We start from the raw sequence: 18,402 nt of genomic DNA, 5'->3' as shown, positions 1-18,402 counted from the left end.
GGTCTTAACTTCTGAAAAACAATCGGTAGCCCTGGCATTTTTCTTAGAATACAGATCTAAGGCCAGGAAAAGCTGCATATATTTACCTGTAATTCAAGTCATCCCCTCGCAGCGGCTTTCCCAAGTTTTCTCTCATTTTGTTCAACATCTGTAGTAGACCATCCTCCTTAACCCGTTAACAGAAATGCATGATGCTAACTCTGCATGTCTCCCTTGGAAAAAATTTTGTGTGCCATAAAAAGTGGTTCTGGCAAAGAGCAAGAGCCTTAACTTGTCTTTGACAATCATTCCTCAATCATGAGTCCTGCCATACCTAACCAAGACACAGGGAAAGATCCTCGGTGAAGGTAAATATGCAAGCTCACACAAAGGAAAAGTGAATTTACCCTGTGCTTTAGCAGTTTGAAATCACAAGACTGCCAAGATTAGATTAGAGGCGTTCTTGTTCTGTGCAGTACCATTAGGTTTACTTTAGAAATTGCGATTACCTTAAAAGTTGTGATTCTAAAATGGCCCACTCGCCTTCTTGTTTTCCTCTGTCAGGTGAATGCTGGTATCGTAATTCTTCCGTAATTTTTAAACAGACCTTCCAGCAAGAAGTGCTCCCTGAGAGCTATAAACTTCAAAAAATAGATTGTGACATAATTTTGTTTGATTTTGGCAAATCGACGGCGGCTCCTCCTCCTCCTTCTTCTTTTGGTATTGAATCTTGCCTGATTGAATACCATGGGAATTGCCAGAGTAAATGCTATTATCTGTGTACAGTAGTTAAGGAAATAGTCCTTGTCATTCTAATGGGGATCAGGCTCTACCTGCCTGTAATGAAGTTAAATGATGAAGAATTGCTGGGGTGTGGGGAAAAATAAAGGGAAGTCAGCCACTAGCATGTGGTTATTCCACATGAATAGTAGATAAAATGGAGAGATACATTTTATAGATAGTGATGAAGAGGTTAAATAACAAAAAATATGTCCCCTTTTCTAATTTAATGAAATCATTATTTCAGGAAAAAGAAATTCTTCAGTTTCTCTCTTTGGGAAGAATCAATGATCCTTCATAAACTTCAGTGTATTATTTTAAAACATAGCGTCACCAAATACAGGCCAAACTCAACCACAGTAAACATCAGTTTTCAGACAACAATTCTCTCAGTAATCGCAATTAACATTTTACTGTAATAAAAATAGAACCAGGCTTTGGAAAAGGCCACGTTACACGGTTTTGAAATGATGCTGATGGGAGGAAATTTTCCCCGGCAGAGCCGGTGAGCCAAAGTGTGGAGCCAGGGGTCTCTTCCTCTGAGCTTCTCCATGGCTGCCCTTGCATCTCTCTCCGGGTGTCAGTCTACTCTGGCTACTGTGTCTCTCGTGTCTCAAATGTGGCCAAGAGGAGCCTGAGGGTGCTGGCAAGTCTTGGAACAAGCCTCACCCTGAAGCCATGACATATAAGAAACAGTTTGTTTTCTTTAGAAGAAACTATTGAAGGCATGGTTTTCTGCCAAGGAGGGAGGCAGCACCATATTAACCAGCATCCGAGAAACTGGCGTGCTCTGAACTTTGGAAGGTCTAGTGCAGGTGTCGGCAAACTTTTCCTGTAAATGGCCAGATAGTAAATATTCTCAGCTTTGCAGGACATACGTTCTCTGTCACAACTACTCAACTCTGCTGTTGTAGCATGAAAGCACCACAGACAACATGTGAAAAAATGAGCATGGCCATGTTCCAATAAAACTTTATTTATGGACACTGAAATTTGAATTTCACATACTTTTCATGTGTCATGAAATATTATTCTTCTTTTCATTTCTTCTAACCCTTTAAAAATGTAAAAAGCATCCTGAGTTCATGGGCCATGCAAAACCAGCTGGCAGGCTGGATTCGCCCCCACAGGCTGGAGTTTGCTGACCTCTGAATTAGTTGAGCAGCATTTTTTTTCACTTAACAAATGTTTAAGTACCTACTTCGACCAAAGTACTTTTAATGCATTTTGATAAATATTAATATGTAGAAGACAGTCAACAAACATTTCACACCCATCTGCTGGGCTCTACTATGAACCAGGCACAGTGCTGGGTGCTAGAAGTTTGACGGGGAGCGACACAGACGCTGCCCGGCTCTCCTGAGATTTTGTTGGAATGAAGCATGAATGGAGCTGCAGCAGGGGGATCACAGGGAGCGTGGTAGCACAAGGCAGACAGAACCGGGCTTGGAGTAGCTTTGGGGTTTTCTAATGGTGCTTTGTACTGAATAGCCCCATCTCTCATCTCTCCCTTGTAAGTCACCATCTAATTAAGGTAGAGTAAGGTGATGATACGTCCCTGCAGGCAAGAAAGGTAAAAACATACCTAGAACAAATTTCTATTTCAGCAAAGATGAATTGTTGCCCCCTCCACTGCAGAGTGGTCCAATTAATCCGCCACCAGGTGATTATCTGATCTTTCCAGAGGATGGTATCGGATAAGGGGCTAAGCTTGGATCTCTACTGTTGGAAGAGTGAGCGCTCTGCAGCAGTGCCATCCAGATCCAACACGGTGAGAAATCTTTCCCTGTTACTGAGCCCATAAATAACAAGCATCTCCGTCACCAGGGCCACTCACTTTATTCGTGGACACATTGCGCAAGCTCTGGCGCTAATAGGAAAGATGCTGACTGATACAGCTCAGATCATCTTTTCCTGCTGTTATGGAGAGCCTCCTCTGCAGTGGGCGCCCTCTGACAAGCATCCCCCAATATTCTCACACTCGGGCCATTCTGTGAAGTCCAGCATTGCCACTCTCTCCCATTCATCCTTGTTACCAACCCTCCAATCTCGTTCGTCCCAAGTTTATGACCATCTAGCTAAACAACTCAGCACTACCAACACATTTCTAGAGATCTGTACTCCTTTTGCTTCCTTCCAGGTGAAGGGGCAATCGTATGTACTGCTTGAGGGTGTGCCCACCGAATGAATGCATGTGAAGAATCTACCATTTGCCAAAATGTTACTATAACTTTGTCTCCTGGAATGAGAAAATAACTACAGAATAGGTTCGTGGACTTTGCCCATTGCAAGATGGATTGTGTCCAAAACTACATATATCACTTGACCCTCCTAAGTTCTTACTTTTAGTAGTGGATCACAGATGACTTTTGTGTCCTTAAGGATTGATGCTAGCTAACAGCCAGTGGCCAGTAATACCCCAAACTCTAGATATTTCCTTTTTCCTGATGTACAGTTACTCTGGCAATCGGCTTTGGTTTTTTTTATGGAGACAAATAGGAAATTTACAATTCATACTTGGGACACCGCCACAAGGTCCTTCCTCATGGATATTTGGCTTTTTTATTCGATGGGCCAAACTGTGAACTGGATTCATTTCTGGGGATTAGGTGGGGGAATCTGATTTTTCCATTGAGGCAACTCAAATCAGGGATCTGATTTTTCGGACTACTTTTCTTGACTTTTTGGCTGCCCATTTGCTCCCACCCTAGGAATTCCACAATATATAATTTCACCTTTTAGGGTCAAACCATTCTGATTACAACAATATTCCTACTGCTTGTATGGTAGCCAGTTAGTGTTACCACTTGATCTCTGCCACTCCACTGAACTCATCACCACTGCATCATATCATCACCACTGAATTCAGAAAGCTTATTTCAACAGCAGCATCTCCTACATAGGGCAGCTTCTATAGTATGTTTACAGGATATTTAAAGGATACTGGTGCTTCAACCAGATGTACTTCTCCATATCTTAGCTAAAGGAGCATTCTTTGGACCCTCTTGGCGCATATAGTTAGATGGTAAATGAACAGGTCATAAATAATAGTCCCATTGCAACATGATCTCTCTAAGTCTCTGTTTTTCCCTTCTTCTACATTATATCAAGAAATTTTGACATTTCAGTCTCACTTGAAGTAGGCCTTTGTGGAAACCAGATTTCATTCAATCAGCTGAGCAAACAGATACATTCTCCAGAATCAGGTAACTGAATTAAAGGTCTCTAGTAAATGCATCCATATTAACGATTACTTCTCTTTGATCTAGCCCTTCCCCCATCTGAATCCATCATCACACGTATTTCCCAGGTTTTTACAGACATTAAAAAAAACAGGGAATTATAACTATTTAAATAGGTAAACTCTCTTTTTGTCTCCCTGAGCCATGATGGCATTTGACTGCGTTTTGTAGGTCAAGAGGCAATGGAAATTGCTATGGTGGAACATGAAGTTAAGTGGCGTCCTTCTGAAGCAGATGCTCAGGGACGGTCGGTGCAGGGTCTCCACACAAGGCGGAACCAGCGTCATCAGATGGAGAGGAAAGACTGCGCCTCCTGGCAAGTGAGGCTCCGTGGATCCTGGGGCACTCCAGGGACTCATCCTCATCTGAATCGACTCAAATGTTCTCGCCTCAGTTTTCAGGGTTCTGCTCTTTTTAAGTCAAAGACTATCTTGGCCATAAAAGACCTGGTGAGGCTGTGGATTGAATTTCATTTCAAACCTCCCATGGCCAGCCTCGGCATACTGTTTGGACATGTCAGCTCACTGACTGTAAGAGATTAGGTGCTGTTTGATGGCAGTTACAGTAACTCTCTGATCCTCTCATTTTGCCTAGATTGTAGAATTCAAAGAAATGTAAGGCCTGAGCATATAGTGCCTTTCTTTAAGCTCTCCAGGGCTTCTAAAGTGTCCATTGTTCTTACCCACCCCATTTCTACCACACTAATCCACCGGAAGACTTGCCTGCAATAGGTACTTAATACAAGTCCTCCAAAAATGTGATAGTTTAAGTAACTTTGCAACTGTCATGGACTGCCAGTCCCCATTTTTCAGTGGGAATCTAATCATCTCTATCTTCAAATCCAACGAAATCAAGATAACTACTCCTAAATTCTTGTTGTTGGGAGTCTGCTGTCTGTAACCACTTCCAGTTTCACCAACTACATTAGGGCAAAGTATAGGAGATAGAAGACACCCTAGGTATTTTAAACAAACAAAATAAGGATTTTATATAGGAAATTGGGCGCTTTAAATAAATTTGGGAATTTGAGTTTTGCAAATGTTAGCCACTATGTATGAAAATACATTTTTTAAAAAGTTTCTTCTGTATAGCACAGGGAACTATATTCAATATCTTGTAATAACCTTTAATGAGAAAGAATATGAAAATGAATATATGTATGTATATGCATGACTGAGACATTGTGCTGTCCACCAGAAATGGAAACGTTGTAACTGACTGTACTTCAATTAAAAAAAAAAATTTTTTTTAACGGTTGGAAGTGCTAGAGTGGCATAAATCAGGAGACCACCACGGGCACTGGGAAGTTCAGCGCTCATCACCATAGATGCTATTCAGAGATCAGGGAGCTGGGGTTAGGAAGCCACTTCCTCTGTCACCTTCCAAACATAAAGGTGACAACCAGACACTGAAGACTCATTGCCTCCTACATTGACACTCAAGTTTTCATTCCACAAGCTTGCTTGTTAGCAGAAATAACAACAGGAAGATTGCCTCTGTTCCATGTTTGTCTTCCAAAATGCCTGCAAATGTATTAATTGGCAGAACATAACTTTCATACAGAACCCTAGCTGCAAGAGAGTCCAGGAGATGTTGTTTTTAAACTTTCTAGGCTCTCCAAGGAGGTGAGAAGGGATACTATTCAGTATGTCAAAGAACTAATTTTTTAATGTTGGTTTTTGTTGCTTTATGTAAAATGGGAGATAAAGTGTAGTGAGGTGAAGTGTTAATGGAAAGGAGGCAATATAAACAGCAAAAATAGTATACTCTTTTAAAGAATTTGTCCATGAAGAGCTTAGCGATGCGATGGTAGTTATGGGAGAATTCAGAGGAAAAAGTTTCTGTTTAGAAGTAAGAGACGTTAGCATTGTAATGGTGAGGGGGAGGAAAGAGTAGAGAAGAGGTTGGCTGAGGATTTAGAATAGGACAGTAGGGGCAATTGATCAAATAAGGACTGGAGGAGGTGGGAAGGTAGGAATCAAGTTTACAGGCATCAGGGTTGGCCCCAAACAGAGAAGCAAGAGAAGCAGCTTTTACAGAGTCCTGCCAGGACCTTGGACACACAAAGTTCTAACACACATCAGGACCCTGCCAGATGTAAGAGAATCAGGGAGCTTGATCACAGGTGAACACGTGCCTACTTCAGTCAGACAAGCACTTTGTGTAAAACAGAGGATGAGATGTGCACACAGCTTCAGGTTTTTAAAACAAAAAACTTATTTCGGGGCATCTCATCTTTTGAATACCTTTGGAAGTACGTTTGTTCTAAGATATTTACTTAAGACAGATCAAATCCAACCTGTATTGTGTCAAAATATAAACACTGCTCCACGACCACTCTTTTTTCACTCTCGTAAGTGTCTGTGGCTGCCCGCCACTGGATCAATGATCAGTCAGGACTGGCCGCTGCTCTGCTCAGGGCTGGCTCATACACACAGCCCTCCACGCTGCTGGCCAGTAGGGCCCCACCTCTCCGCTCCAGCCATGGTGAGTGTGGTCTTTTGTAAGCCCCTGAAAAGTAAGTTAGCTTTGGTTGGGGAAAATGATACAATAATGAGGTTGTATCCACTGTAAAAATGTCTACCATTGGGAGTGAATTGATAAGAGCAGATAGTTTGAACTAGGTTATGCAAGAAGACCAAAAGTACGTGATTAGGGCGGAATGCAGCCTGCCTTCATATGTGTCTTTTGCTAGGGCCGCTGGGCTAAAACAGCAGGTCAGGGGCTCTGATATGTAAGGAAAGCAGGGCAAATCCGTTCTCTCTGGTTGATGTGATCATGTCTTCCCAGGTGGAGCAGAGGCGTGAAGGCTGAGGAGCCCACTTGAGGGGAGTGGTGATTGGAGGGAACTTTCCGAGGGGAAGCAGGAGGATTTCCAGTTTCCCTCTTCCTCTTCTTTGATCAAGGGATCCCTTGGGTAGGTCCTAAACTGTCCCATAGAATCTCACCCTCAATCCCCCTATACATCCGTTATCCTAAATGAACCTACCATCCACTGAAGAGTGGTTGTGCAAACATAGTGCCAGTGTGTCCTGAAGACAGGTCCCTGAGCAGTTGCCCCGAGCCCTTTCTATGTAGATAGCCTGGAGCTACTGCGGTCTGATCACATATGCATGTTCTAAAGCTTTATTCTGAAAACAAAGTTGAAAAGCACTTTCCTGTAATATGTTTAAAATGTTGTCTGTGATTCTCCTTCCTCTCCGACACATCCCCCATGGCACGAGTGCCTTTCACTGCCTCTGTGTGCCAAGATCTCCCATTCTCTTACCCATCCAAATCCAGGGCCCTTTCTCCCATTTCTGAGATGAATCCTCCCTGTGCCCCTTTCTCCCAGGGCTCGGCAAGGTGACTGGCTAGCACATTTAATTAACTAATGCACAGTAAAGTCCCATTGGCTTCATGCATTGCTCTTTGAGGATGACATTTGCATTTTAAATGAAGCTTCTTAGATGTCAAACTCAGCAAGTAGCCAGCGTATAGATCATCAGGACAGATGCTCTGACTCTAAGGAGGCCACGAGGCTCCGAGGCCGCACAGGACTTGCCAGGGGTCCCAGGTCTAGTAAGGGGCAGAGCCAGCACTGGAACCGGTGAGGGGGTCTAGGGCACCTTGCACCCTTACACACAAGCTCTCACAACATGATTACTCAAAGACTTTCCAGGTACTAAGGGAGAAAAATATTTTGAAATGTGTATTTATCCAATATTCAACACACATTTACGTACAAAGTGATCACTTACCTAGAATTCCTTTTCTCACCAGTATTTCCCTCTGTGGTGCACTTAGCACAGAAAACTGCAATGACGTCTTGCTTGTTATGTCTCCCCAGCCGGACTCTGAGCTCCTAAGGATGGAGACTAGGCTTTGTTTACCATTGCACCCCAGCACCCAGGCCAAGGGAGGGCACAGTGAGGATTCGCTACACACGGCTGAGAGAATGGATAAGCAAATGAGTGATTACGAGGCACAGGAGATGCAGTCTTAAGCACCACCCTTTCATGCTTCTGACTTGGTGAGGCATCTTTTCTTTTCTTCTTTCTTTTTTTATTGAAGTATAGTCAGTTCACAATGTGGTATTAATTTCTGGTATACAGCATAGTGATTCAGTTATACATACACATATATATTCTTTTCATATTCTTTTTCCTAATAGGCTGTTACAAGATATTGAATATAGTTCCCTGTGCTATACAGTAGGACCTTGTTTATTTAAATTAAAAAAAAATTGGGGGGGGCAGTAATTAGGTTCATTTATTTATCTATTTAATGGAGGTAGTGGGAATTGGACCCAGGACGTCATGTGTGCTAACTAAGCATGCACTCTACCCCTGAGCTGTAGCCAACCCCTAGCATTCTTCACATCCATCAGCTACTTGCCTTCCTCCTCCATTTCTTCTTAAGGCTGGTTGCTGCTTTAAATAATTTTTACTTTTGTGTCATTTGACTGTCATATACCGATGTTGCTACTTCTCCAGTGTCTTCTGCTCCATGAGGTTTCCTTTCCTCATATAGTTATCACCTTTCTTTGCAAGATTGAGAAATGACATACTTAAAGAATAGCAGATTAATCTGTTCCGATTTTTTTTTTTTTTTGTCAGCTAGGGATAAAAAAAAAGAGCCTTTTGAAGAGCCTTCAAATCAACAGTAATTTCAAATTTTCACAACATAAAGAGGCAGAGCGCAAAGTGAATTTGACACTTTGAAAAATGCTGCAAGGCTCCCAGTAGACGGATGAACGTGCTTCCACTTCATGAATGCTTGTTTCTTAAGTATTCCATAAATATCGATGTCAGGGTTGTTAAGTAATTAATATTAACCTATTGAGACAGCGTTTCTTTTCTACGTGGTTGATTTCCAGTGAGGAGACTAATTAAATATTAAAGACCATGTGAGATGTTTTCTATAATTACAGTTTCTAGCTCTATTTACAAATGATGTGTCTACATGCAGAGTGAAATAGTATATGGTACTAATCCATTTTTATTACTATACAGAATATGCAGATTTTTTCAATCTGGACCTTCTCTGCCCAAGCCTTATTTATTACCCTTCACTGTTGTCCTTATGGACCTTTTTCTTCCTATTTCTACCATGATTTGAAAGGCTACTAGTCCACACTTTAATGCCTCTCTGTTTTCTGGTCTTATCTTCAATTATCTTGTTATTTCTGTCAATTCCTATTACTTGTATTATTTATAGAATAAATAGCAAAGACCTGCTTTTTGTGTCATCAACACGACCCATCCCCAGTTAATGGAGTGCTTAGATCTCAGGGTTTGGGGGAAATCATACCATGTGGATGCTTATGTAATCCAAGTGTTATCTGGGGCTTCCTTACCTCGTAACATCTCCTAAGATTAACCGGAACCACATTCCACACCTCATGGGAAAGTCTAATGCCTGCCCCAGCACTTGTGCAAATTCTTAGGGACTTTAATTTCTTATAGTCATCTTTGTGTCCAGTCTCATATTTCTACTGAGCTCTTATTTTCCATTGTGCCTTTTTGTGACTGGTCATTTCTCTCCTTCAGTTTGGTACTGACCCCAAAATAATTCAAACATATCTTCTTTTTCACACACAGGCATATACATACATACATATACATATATATGTATATATCTAATATGTATACATATGTGGGTATACATAATACATATACACAAATGTATGTGTGTACATACACACACACACACATATACATACACACACACACACATATACATACACACACACATTTAAATCACCAAAGGCCTCAGTATATGTGGCAAACTCAGGCTCTCTAAGACAAATGGGAGAGAGAGTGATACAGATAGATTAAAAGAAAACTTAGACAGATGTGTTCTTGAAAGTTTTTCTTCACCTGCTTGGCCATTATCCCCTTCACTCTCCTGTGCCCTCTTCCTCGCAGGAACAAACAGGCTTTCTCAGATTCTTCTCGACATCAATGCAGAGCAATCTAACCCTCTTCACCTGACTCCAAATCGCTGCAATTCCTGGCTCTTCTCTGTAAATACAAGAACTCCGTCTTGGACCACGACAGAGCCCACACCACGATATTCTTTGATTCTCTGCTGGGGGACGGGTCATGCTCAGCTTAGGCTCTTTCATTGCAGTTACGTTACAGAAACCATCAGATACACATTTTCCTAACCACTCAAAAGCATAAGGCAGCTCTAATTTTTGCTTTTATTTTTCTTTGTGTATTTATCTTTTGTTGTAAAAATACATCACGCTTTGGGGGATTTTAGATTATTGACCTTAAGAAATAATTGAAAGGGAAAATTTCAGAAACATCCTTGCTGACCTTGCTAAATATTTATATGAGTTAAGTGGATACAAGCCGGATTGTTTCTGATGCAAAGAACCTTGAATTGTTTTTAACATATAAAATGCTATGACTTTCACGTGTGTGTTGAAAGAGGATTAGATTTGTTGCATTTAGAAAAGGAGAGAGAACTTTGAATAGGACATATACCTTATATGGAGAAAATGTTTCAAAATCAAATAAAATTTGCTCATTAAGAACAACGCTGCCTTTTATTCTCTAAAAACCAAGGAAGGGGATTTATCTACTAATGGTTTAGAAGCTCTGCTTCCTTCCATTCAAGGTAGGGTCCTCAGGAGCTCACAGCAGAGGATTTACCCAATCGATTCCTACAAGAAGGAAAATCACTGCTCAGACTCGTTGACCCACAATCACAAGGCTCAAGCACACTTAAGTCAAGGCTCCTTTTACAGAGTCCAATGTCAGATGAAGGGCTCCTAAATCTTTTTGTCCAGTGAATTGGACCAGGCATGATGGCTTTTCTGATAAGAGCTTTCCTAACTTGAAGTTCATTTAACACGTTAAACTAGAAAACAAGAATACAAACTGGAGTCTTTCCAAGTGTTTACGGCTTAATAGACATTTTAGGCACTTGCCAACTGGGCAAATATTGTTGAAGGAGAAACCGCACGTAGACACAGGTGGTGTGGCCTCTACAGCAAGACGCAGGAAATGAGGGTGCGGTTGATGGGCATTAGACACGAAGCAGTTTTGGGGGCAGAAGTAACTCCTAAACCTTTGCTAAATTATTTGTGCATCCATGTAATGGGTTTTTATTGGGTCCTATGTGCCCGTTATGGTGATTCAGAGGGGACATAAATTCTAAAGATGTATTAGTCAGGATTCTTGGTTGCAGGTATCAGAATATATTTCAAGTGCCTTAAGCACAAAAGGGAATTTATTGGCTTAAATGACTGGGAAATGCAGAAGCCACTTGTTTCTCATACACAAGATTCAAGGGCTGAAGTATGTTATTTGGGCTCTAGTTCCATATTCCAACTGTGCACCCCTCTCTGGGGGTAGCTTAACTCCATGGACATGCTCTCTTCATGAGATGAGAAAGATGCCTAAAGGTAGTCCAAAGCCTCTATCATTATAGCATTCAATCCAAAAGGAAAAGAGAAATCTTTTCTTTCCAGGATTTATATATTAGTATCAAGAGATAGTGCAGAGAACATTCTTGTCTGCAGTGAAGACAGGGACAAGGTGACTTTTCATGATCCTTTACGCCTCCCCCCAGTAGAAGTTCATCTCTATTGTTAACCATACAGTAATCTCCCCTTAACCACAGTTTTACTTTCTGCAATTTCAGTTACCCCTGTTAACCATCCAAAAATATTAAAAAGAAAGTTCCATAAATAAACAATTCATACGTGTTAGATTGCTGCATTGTTCTGAGCACCGGGATGCAATCTCGAGCCCTCCCGCTCTGTCCCTCCTGAGATCCCCAACCACCGACATCGTCTGCTCCTGACATCCACGCATTGGCATCATCCTAGCTTGATGATCCAGGACCACCCAAAGCAAATGCTCCTGCTTCTGACGTGCTGTTAGGAAGTCAATAATAGCCTAATGCCACATCACAGTGCCTACATCACTCACCTCGCTTCACCCCACCATGCAGGCGTTTCATCATCTCATATCATCACAAGAGGAAGAAGAGTGAGTACAGTGTAATACGGTAATTGAGAGAGAAAGAAAACATTTATGTAACTTTTATCACAGTATATAATTATAATTGTTCTATTTTATTATTGTTGTTGTTAATCTCTTAGTGTGCCTAATTTATAAACTGAATTTTTCCTAGGTACGTATGCATAGGAAGAACATAGTATATGTAGGGTTCGGTGCTATCTGCGGTTCAGGCTTCCACTTGGGGTCTTGGAATGTATCCCCTGTGGATAGGGCGGCTACTGTATTTACTTCCTGTAACTTTTGCTATTTCTGGTACAGCTTTTATAGAGCTTGCTCCTGTATCTGGGACCTTACACAGAGAAGAAAGAATTTCAATACTTATGCTGTATGGATTTAGTCATCATAATTTAGGGGGAGCAGCCTAGAGGGTACACAAAACGGAATGGTGCTTAAACATTTCCCCCACAAACAGGGTAAAGACAAGAATGGAGTAAACTTTTTTTTCAACAGGCAGTCTCTGCATTCGTGGGTTTTCTTCATAATGATTGCCTCAGACACTTCAAAGCTTGTGAGATGGATTCTAAGCTCTCTTGTCAACAACCCAGTCCAGGCCACCCTTCCAGCCCCATCTCCTACCACTCCCTGACCTAGAGATATACTCAGCTCTGATCCAGGTGGTCTGACCTCCAAATGGCAATGTGACAAAATGCCTGGCACATATTGGCACCTAAAGACTTACTGAATTTTTGAAAGAAAAATTGGAGGAAATTAAATGCTTCCCTTTCCTTTTTTTTTTGAAATGATTGCCTTTTTTCTGATTAAATGTTTTCGTGGTAAAAATTAAAATACAAAAAATATGAAGAGTAAGTGATTCAGCTCCCAAACCCCAACTATCACCTGTACTTTTAAGCCACTTCTGGTGTCAGTGTCACAGGTGGCATTCTCTGGAAGAAGACACTGAGATGGAGACTGACGTGCAGGATGTTTATCAGGGATGAACAGCTATGGCAGGCAGGGGAGGAAGCAGGACTGGGCAGAGAGAGAATTTCAACTGTGACTGCAGGCCTGACACAGCCTCAGCCAGCTCCACAGGGAGCTCCAGAGAGTATCTGATCTGTTAGCGTTATCCCACCATGGGACAGAGTAGCTGGGCCTTTATATCCCATGACATCATACATTGGATGAGGGTGCCTTAGGAAGGGCATGACCTTGGGCGAAGTGGCTCTCTGCAGCTGAGGCAGCTCTAAAGGTGATGACGTCTGGAGGCTGTCTGCTGATAGTCCTCCCAGCCCCTGGGGTAAAATGTCCTACCTGGAAGCAAGACCTGGATGACATACCTTCGTGTTCACCATAACACTCAACAATGAATTCAGGGTCTGTAATAGTCACAGCTGGTAGAGAAACTGAATGAGCGGAATATACATAAAAATATAGAAAGAGATTTATTATGAGGGATTGGCTCATGATGATTGGCTCATGAGATGATGGAGGATAAGAAGGCCCATGATCTGCTGCCTGCCAGCCGGAGGCTCAGGAAAGCCGGTGGTGTAGTTCCAGTCCAAACCCGAAGGCCTGAGAACCAGGGAAGCCAAACGTGTTAAGCCCCAGTCTGAGTCCAATGGCCTGAGAACCAGGAGCATTGATGTCCAAGGGCAGGAGAAGACGGATGTCCCAGCTTAAGCAGAGAGAAAATTCACCATTTCTCCACTTTTGTGTTCTAGTCAGGCCTTCAGCAGATTGGATGATGCCCATCCTTTTTCTTCCTTCCTTCCTTCCTTCCTTCCTTCCTTTTCCCAGCCTATGGATTCAAATGCTAATCTCTCCTGAAACACCTTCAGACACACCCAGAAACAGTGTTTAACCAGCCCTCTGGGCGTCCTTTAGCCCAATCAAGTTGACACATAAAATTAACCATCACAATATCTATCCTCTTTTTTTTTTTTTCCTTTACATCTTTTTCTTTTGCGTTCTTCATCATTTGAGTGGAACTCCCACTCACCTAGGCATCTGGAAGCCGTTATGTTTCTCATCTTTCACAATTATCATATCACCACATTTCAATAATTTAGTATTTCTCCAATCTATCCTTTCCTTCCCGTAACTTCTGCCAGAGCTCAGAGCCTCACTGTCCTTCCCCTGGACTATTGCAGGAGACTTCCAATTTGTCTTCTGGCCTCAGTCCCCGTTCCATCCTTCACTAAGCTGCCAGAAGAAGGTTTTTGAAATATTAAGTGTGACCTGATTGCTTGGAAACGGTTTAATGACTCCCAATTCATTCATTCACTCAGTAATGAATTCATTCACTCAAAGAATTGCTCAGGTCAAAAACTTTGAAGCTGAAGAAAACGCTTCTCTTATCCTCACAAGCATCAAGTCCTGTGGGCACCAGATTCAAAATATATTCTGAATTTAGTCACTTCTCAGCACTTCCACTTCAGTCACCCTGGCCCAAGGCATCCTTGGGCCTCCTGGGAGCCAGTGAAATAGCTCTGCATCTGGTCTTTGTGTTTTCTCTACTGCCTCTGTCATTTCTCCACAAGGTAGCCAGAATAATTTTTTTAATATGTAAATCAGATCATGTTTCTACCACAAATGAAATGCATCACAGTGAGCAAGGGGGAGTCTGGTGGGGACAGGGTTTGTGAGGCCTTGTATATTTCTTCCTCCCGGCCCTCCCTCCCCCTCCCCACCCCACTCTGCAGCTCGGCTCTCTCTTCAGCATTGTCCACATCTGGTCCATGGGAAATACTCATCCTTTGTCCTCTCAAACTGAGGGTGTGAGGACTTTCCCCTACTCAGCAGCCCTCTCCTGATTCCACCATCAAAGTGGCCACTCACCCCATTGCTCAGCTGCTAGATCTCCCAGTGGAGATCAGAACACAGACCATGGCTTTATGTGCCAGCATGTTGCTCTCTCCATGGGGTCAGGTGGAAGCTAGAAATGAAGGAGGTGGGCCCTTCTGTCACCAACTCACAGACACACACCCCTTTATAGGAAGCTGTAGGACCTCAAAGCATTACTCAAAAAGCTCTAGAATACACATGCCAGTTAGAAAAGGAGAGTGCTGTCGGTTTTGAGGTCACTGGGGATACTTTCTCCTCAGTGGTTTCAAGGTTAGGAAGAATCACTTATCCAATTAGTGGGGACATGAGACAATGACAGCTCTTTCTTAGAAGAGATGAAAAGGGTGATGCTGGGAAAATAATTCTGACCTTGATTTAAGAAAGGTGCTATTAAAATGATGTCAGTATGTCAAATGCCACGTCTAAGTAGAGGCACTAGGCAGTCATATAGCATTTGTTCCTAAGACTGACCTTTTTAACACAGACCACCAAGAAGGGTGACGTGCGGGAACGAGGTCCCCCGCCCAGGATCTGCTCTCTCTGAGAACTCCCACACTCACCAGGGAAGTGTCTTTGTTGGGAAAGTGTTAGATGGGAGAGTATCAGAAGCCACTCAGGCAGTTGCTGTTGTTTGTATTTTTGTTGCTGTTTCTTTTGCAGGAATAAAGAACATTGATCTACTCAACAAACATATTTTGAGCGGCCCTGGATGTTAGGAGCTGAAGAGAGAACAGTAAAGAAGGTGCTAAAAAGGGGCTTAGAGTCGAGCCAGAAAAGAAAGCTGATGTTAGTGTTATCTTGCTATTTGAATGAACAAACTGCTTACAGGAATCTGTAGCATGACGTACGATATTTTTCAGAGAAATTTGTGTTGAGGAACAGTGATTTTTATATATTATCACTTCATACGCAGGCTACCAGACATTCTGAATTCAAAAGGCAGTGACAAATGGAAGAGAAAATAGAACGGAATATATAGGCGTGATTAGAAACAAATGTTAGATTGAGTAATGGTGTCATAAATTATCATTGTTATAATAATTATTTTTACAAGTAACATTTACTGAGCGCTTGACCACATGCCAGACCTTATGCCAAGGGACTTCGTGGGTTATCTCATTTCATTTTCATAACAAAACTTTTAGATAAGTATATTATTATCTCCACTTTATAGATGTGGACTTTGGGCACAGCTAGTAGGTGACTGAGCCAGAAATGAAAATGGCTGTCTGAGTCTTAACCATTTTCATGAAATCTGGGAATGAAACTGTACCACACACGTTCCTTCAGTAGTGAATTCTGCCCCCGGAGTTGACTGTAAATGGGGTCCATCCTCGGGGGGTTATTGCAGGTAGCCCATGGCTTCTCAGTCACAAGGGAAAGGTTTCTGGTCCTCAACTCTATTTTGTGACTTTTAACGTGTGTAAATAATAAGAGTCGACTAGATTTTCTCCGAGAGTATATTTGTTCCATTAATATTATCGCCCTCGCCTGCTTTGTGTTGGAAAATCAGTGACATCCTGTTGTAAGCGTTCCTCTTACTTGTCTGAAATGAAATCATACGGAAAGAAGTAAGGCGTTTGGAAGTGATGAGTCTCAGGGAATTGTCCAGGCATCTGGGGATAGCAAAGCCTCCGTGAAGCCCTCTCCTGGCCTGTGGGGTACGTGGGCACCCCGTGCGCGGCATCCTTCACAAGGGGGTCTTTTTCTTACCCAGCAGAGCTGAGACCCTCCGTGAGAACGCTTCCTTGACTGGCCGCCTCCCACCTGTGCTGTTAGTGGTTCTGAAACCCTTTCTTTCCCAAGCAGAAGGAAGCCGCCGGTTCCAAGGTGAGGTGCTGAGGATCCAGGGCTGCGCCCTTGACCACGTGGGGTCGAGCTTTAGGAAGTATCTGTGAGAGGGAAGAACAGGACGTCATGCTGAGAGAAGGTCTCCCAAGTTGACTTGGCTCCGTGGAAAACAACTGGATGTGGCATTGCTCTTTATTACAGTTTCCAAAGACTCAAAAAAAAAAAAAAAAAAAAAAAAAGAAGAAGAAGAAGAAGAAGAAAAGAAAAAAGTTGTTTATAAAACAAAAGCCGCATACGATTTGGTATGGTGACATTTTTGAGAATTTTGTTTTTGCACAGCGGAAACCAGGGCTGATGTGGTCATGGTGGAAATGGAGCCAGTTCTGTTACCCCAAAGCACCTCTCCTGAAACACGAATCTGAGTAAGCCAGGGCCGGCCTTGCCAGGAACAGCCGGCATTGTTTGGCTCTTTGGAAAGACTTGCCGGTCAAAACGCTCCAACCGACGCCAGCGCTTGGAGCCTGCACCAGGCCTCACCCGCACACGCACACCCAGGCTCATGGCCCCCCGCGTGGAGGGACAGTGCCGGGTCCCCTCCCTCCCTCCAGCCCTGCGCGGGCCGAGCTGGGTCGCTGCGTGCAGGACAGCATCGCCGCGTAGCGGAGGGCGCACGGGCCCAGCGCGAGGACCGCCTGGGCAAACGCAGACTCCTCTCTTGTTTGCAGTTCTGTTCTCAGTCGGTGAAAGACGCCAAACGAAACATTCAAGTTTCCTGCTGTTTGGAGCCAGATCGTATGAAAACTAAAGAAAATCCATGTTTGCTGGCTTTAAGAACAGGAGGAACGAACTACTTTTTAAGCACAAAGGAAGTGACTTACGAGGGCCAGACTCACAGGGAGAAAGTAAAATGTGTCGGAATCCTATTAAAACTGGGGCCCTGGGAGACCTCCTGTTGGCTGTGTCTTCATTTTCCATAGGACCAAAAGCATTGATTCTTCCTCTTCCTGCCATTCTGTGGTGAAAATTAAATTAAATGCTGCAAGCAAAAATTGGGGGGGGAAAGAGTTCATCTATTTTGGAGGCTACTATCCTACAGAAACTATCTGGCTAGGCTTTCTATGTGTATTTTCCTAGGAAAATGAAAAAAGTTACTTTGATTCAAATGAAAAAAGTGATTCACTCAGTGGCATGGCAACTCAGGGCTGGACACCAGCAGACTAGGTTCCTGCCCTCGGGAACCTAGTCTGGTGCTAAGTGGGGAGACAGACAACAAGTTTGTAAACTAGGAAATATTATGTAATTTCTGACAGTGACGATGCTTTGAGAAGAAATGAAGCAGGATAAGGAGACAGAACACGAATAGGCAAGGTGGTCAGGGAAGGCCCCTAGGAAGGGAAGACATTTGAGCAGAGAACTGAAGGAGTGAGCCATGGACAGCTCTAGAGGGAGGGCATGCCAGGCAAGACTGGTGGCTCAGACTGAGTACAGGAGGGAAGAAGGTGGTGGTTGAGCCTGGAAAGGTGGGCAGAGGTCAGGGCATGTAGGTCCTGTTGGCCACAATAAGGAACGTCGATTTTATTCCAAGTGTTATGGGCAGGCTATGAGAGACTCTGTTTATTGTCAGCTTACTCTCTATCCAGTTCCAAAAAGAGATGGAAAGAATTTCATCCTTTCATTTTGACAGTTACTGAACACCAAGTGTGTATCAGACTGGGTCCAGTGCCTTAAAAATTACCACCTCTGTCATCAGATGAGGAGATAAGAAAATCACATGAACAACCAGAACAAAAGCAGCATGAAGAAAG

The sequence above is a fragment of the Camelus ferus genome, chromosome 13, assembly GCF_009834535.1.
Source record: "Camelus ferus isolate YT-003-E chromosome 13, BCGSAC_Cfer_1.0, whole genome shotgun sequence".
In the NCBI taxonomy this organism is placed as follows: Eukaryota; Metazoa; Chordata; class Mammalia; order Artiodactyla; family Camelidae; genus Camelus; species Camelus ferus.
The sequence above is the reverse complement of the archived record's forward strand: the minus strand, read 5'-3'. Positions refer to the sequence as shown.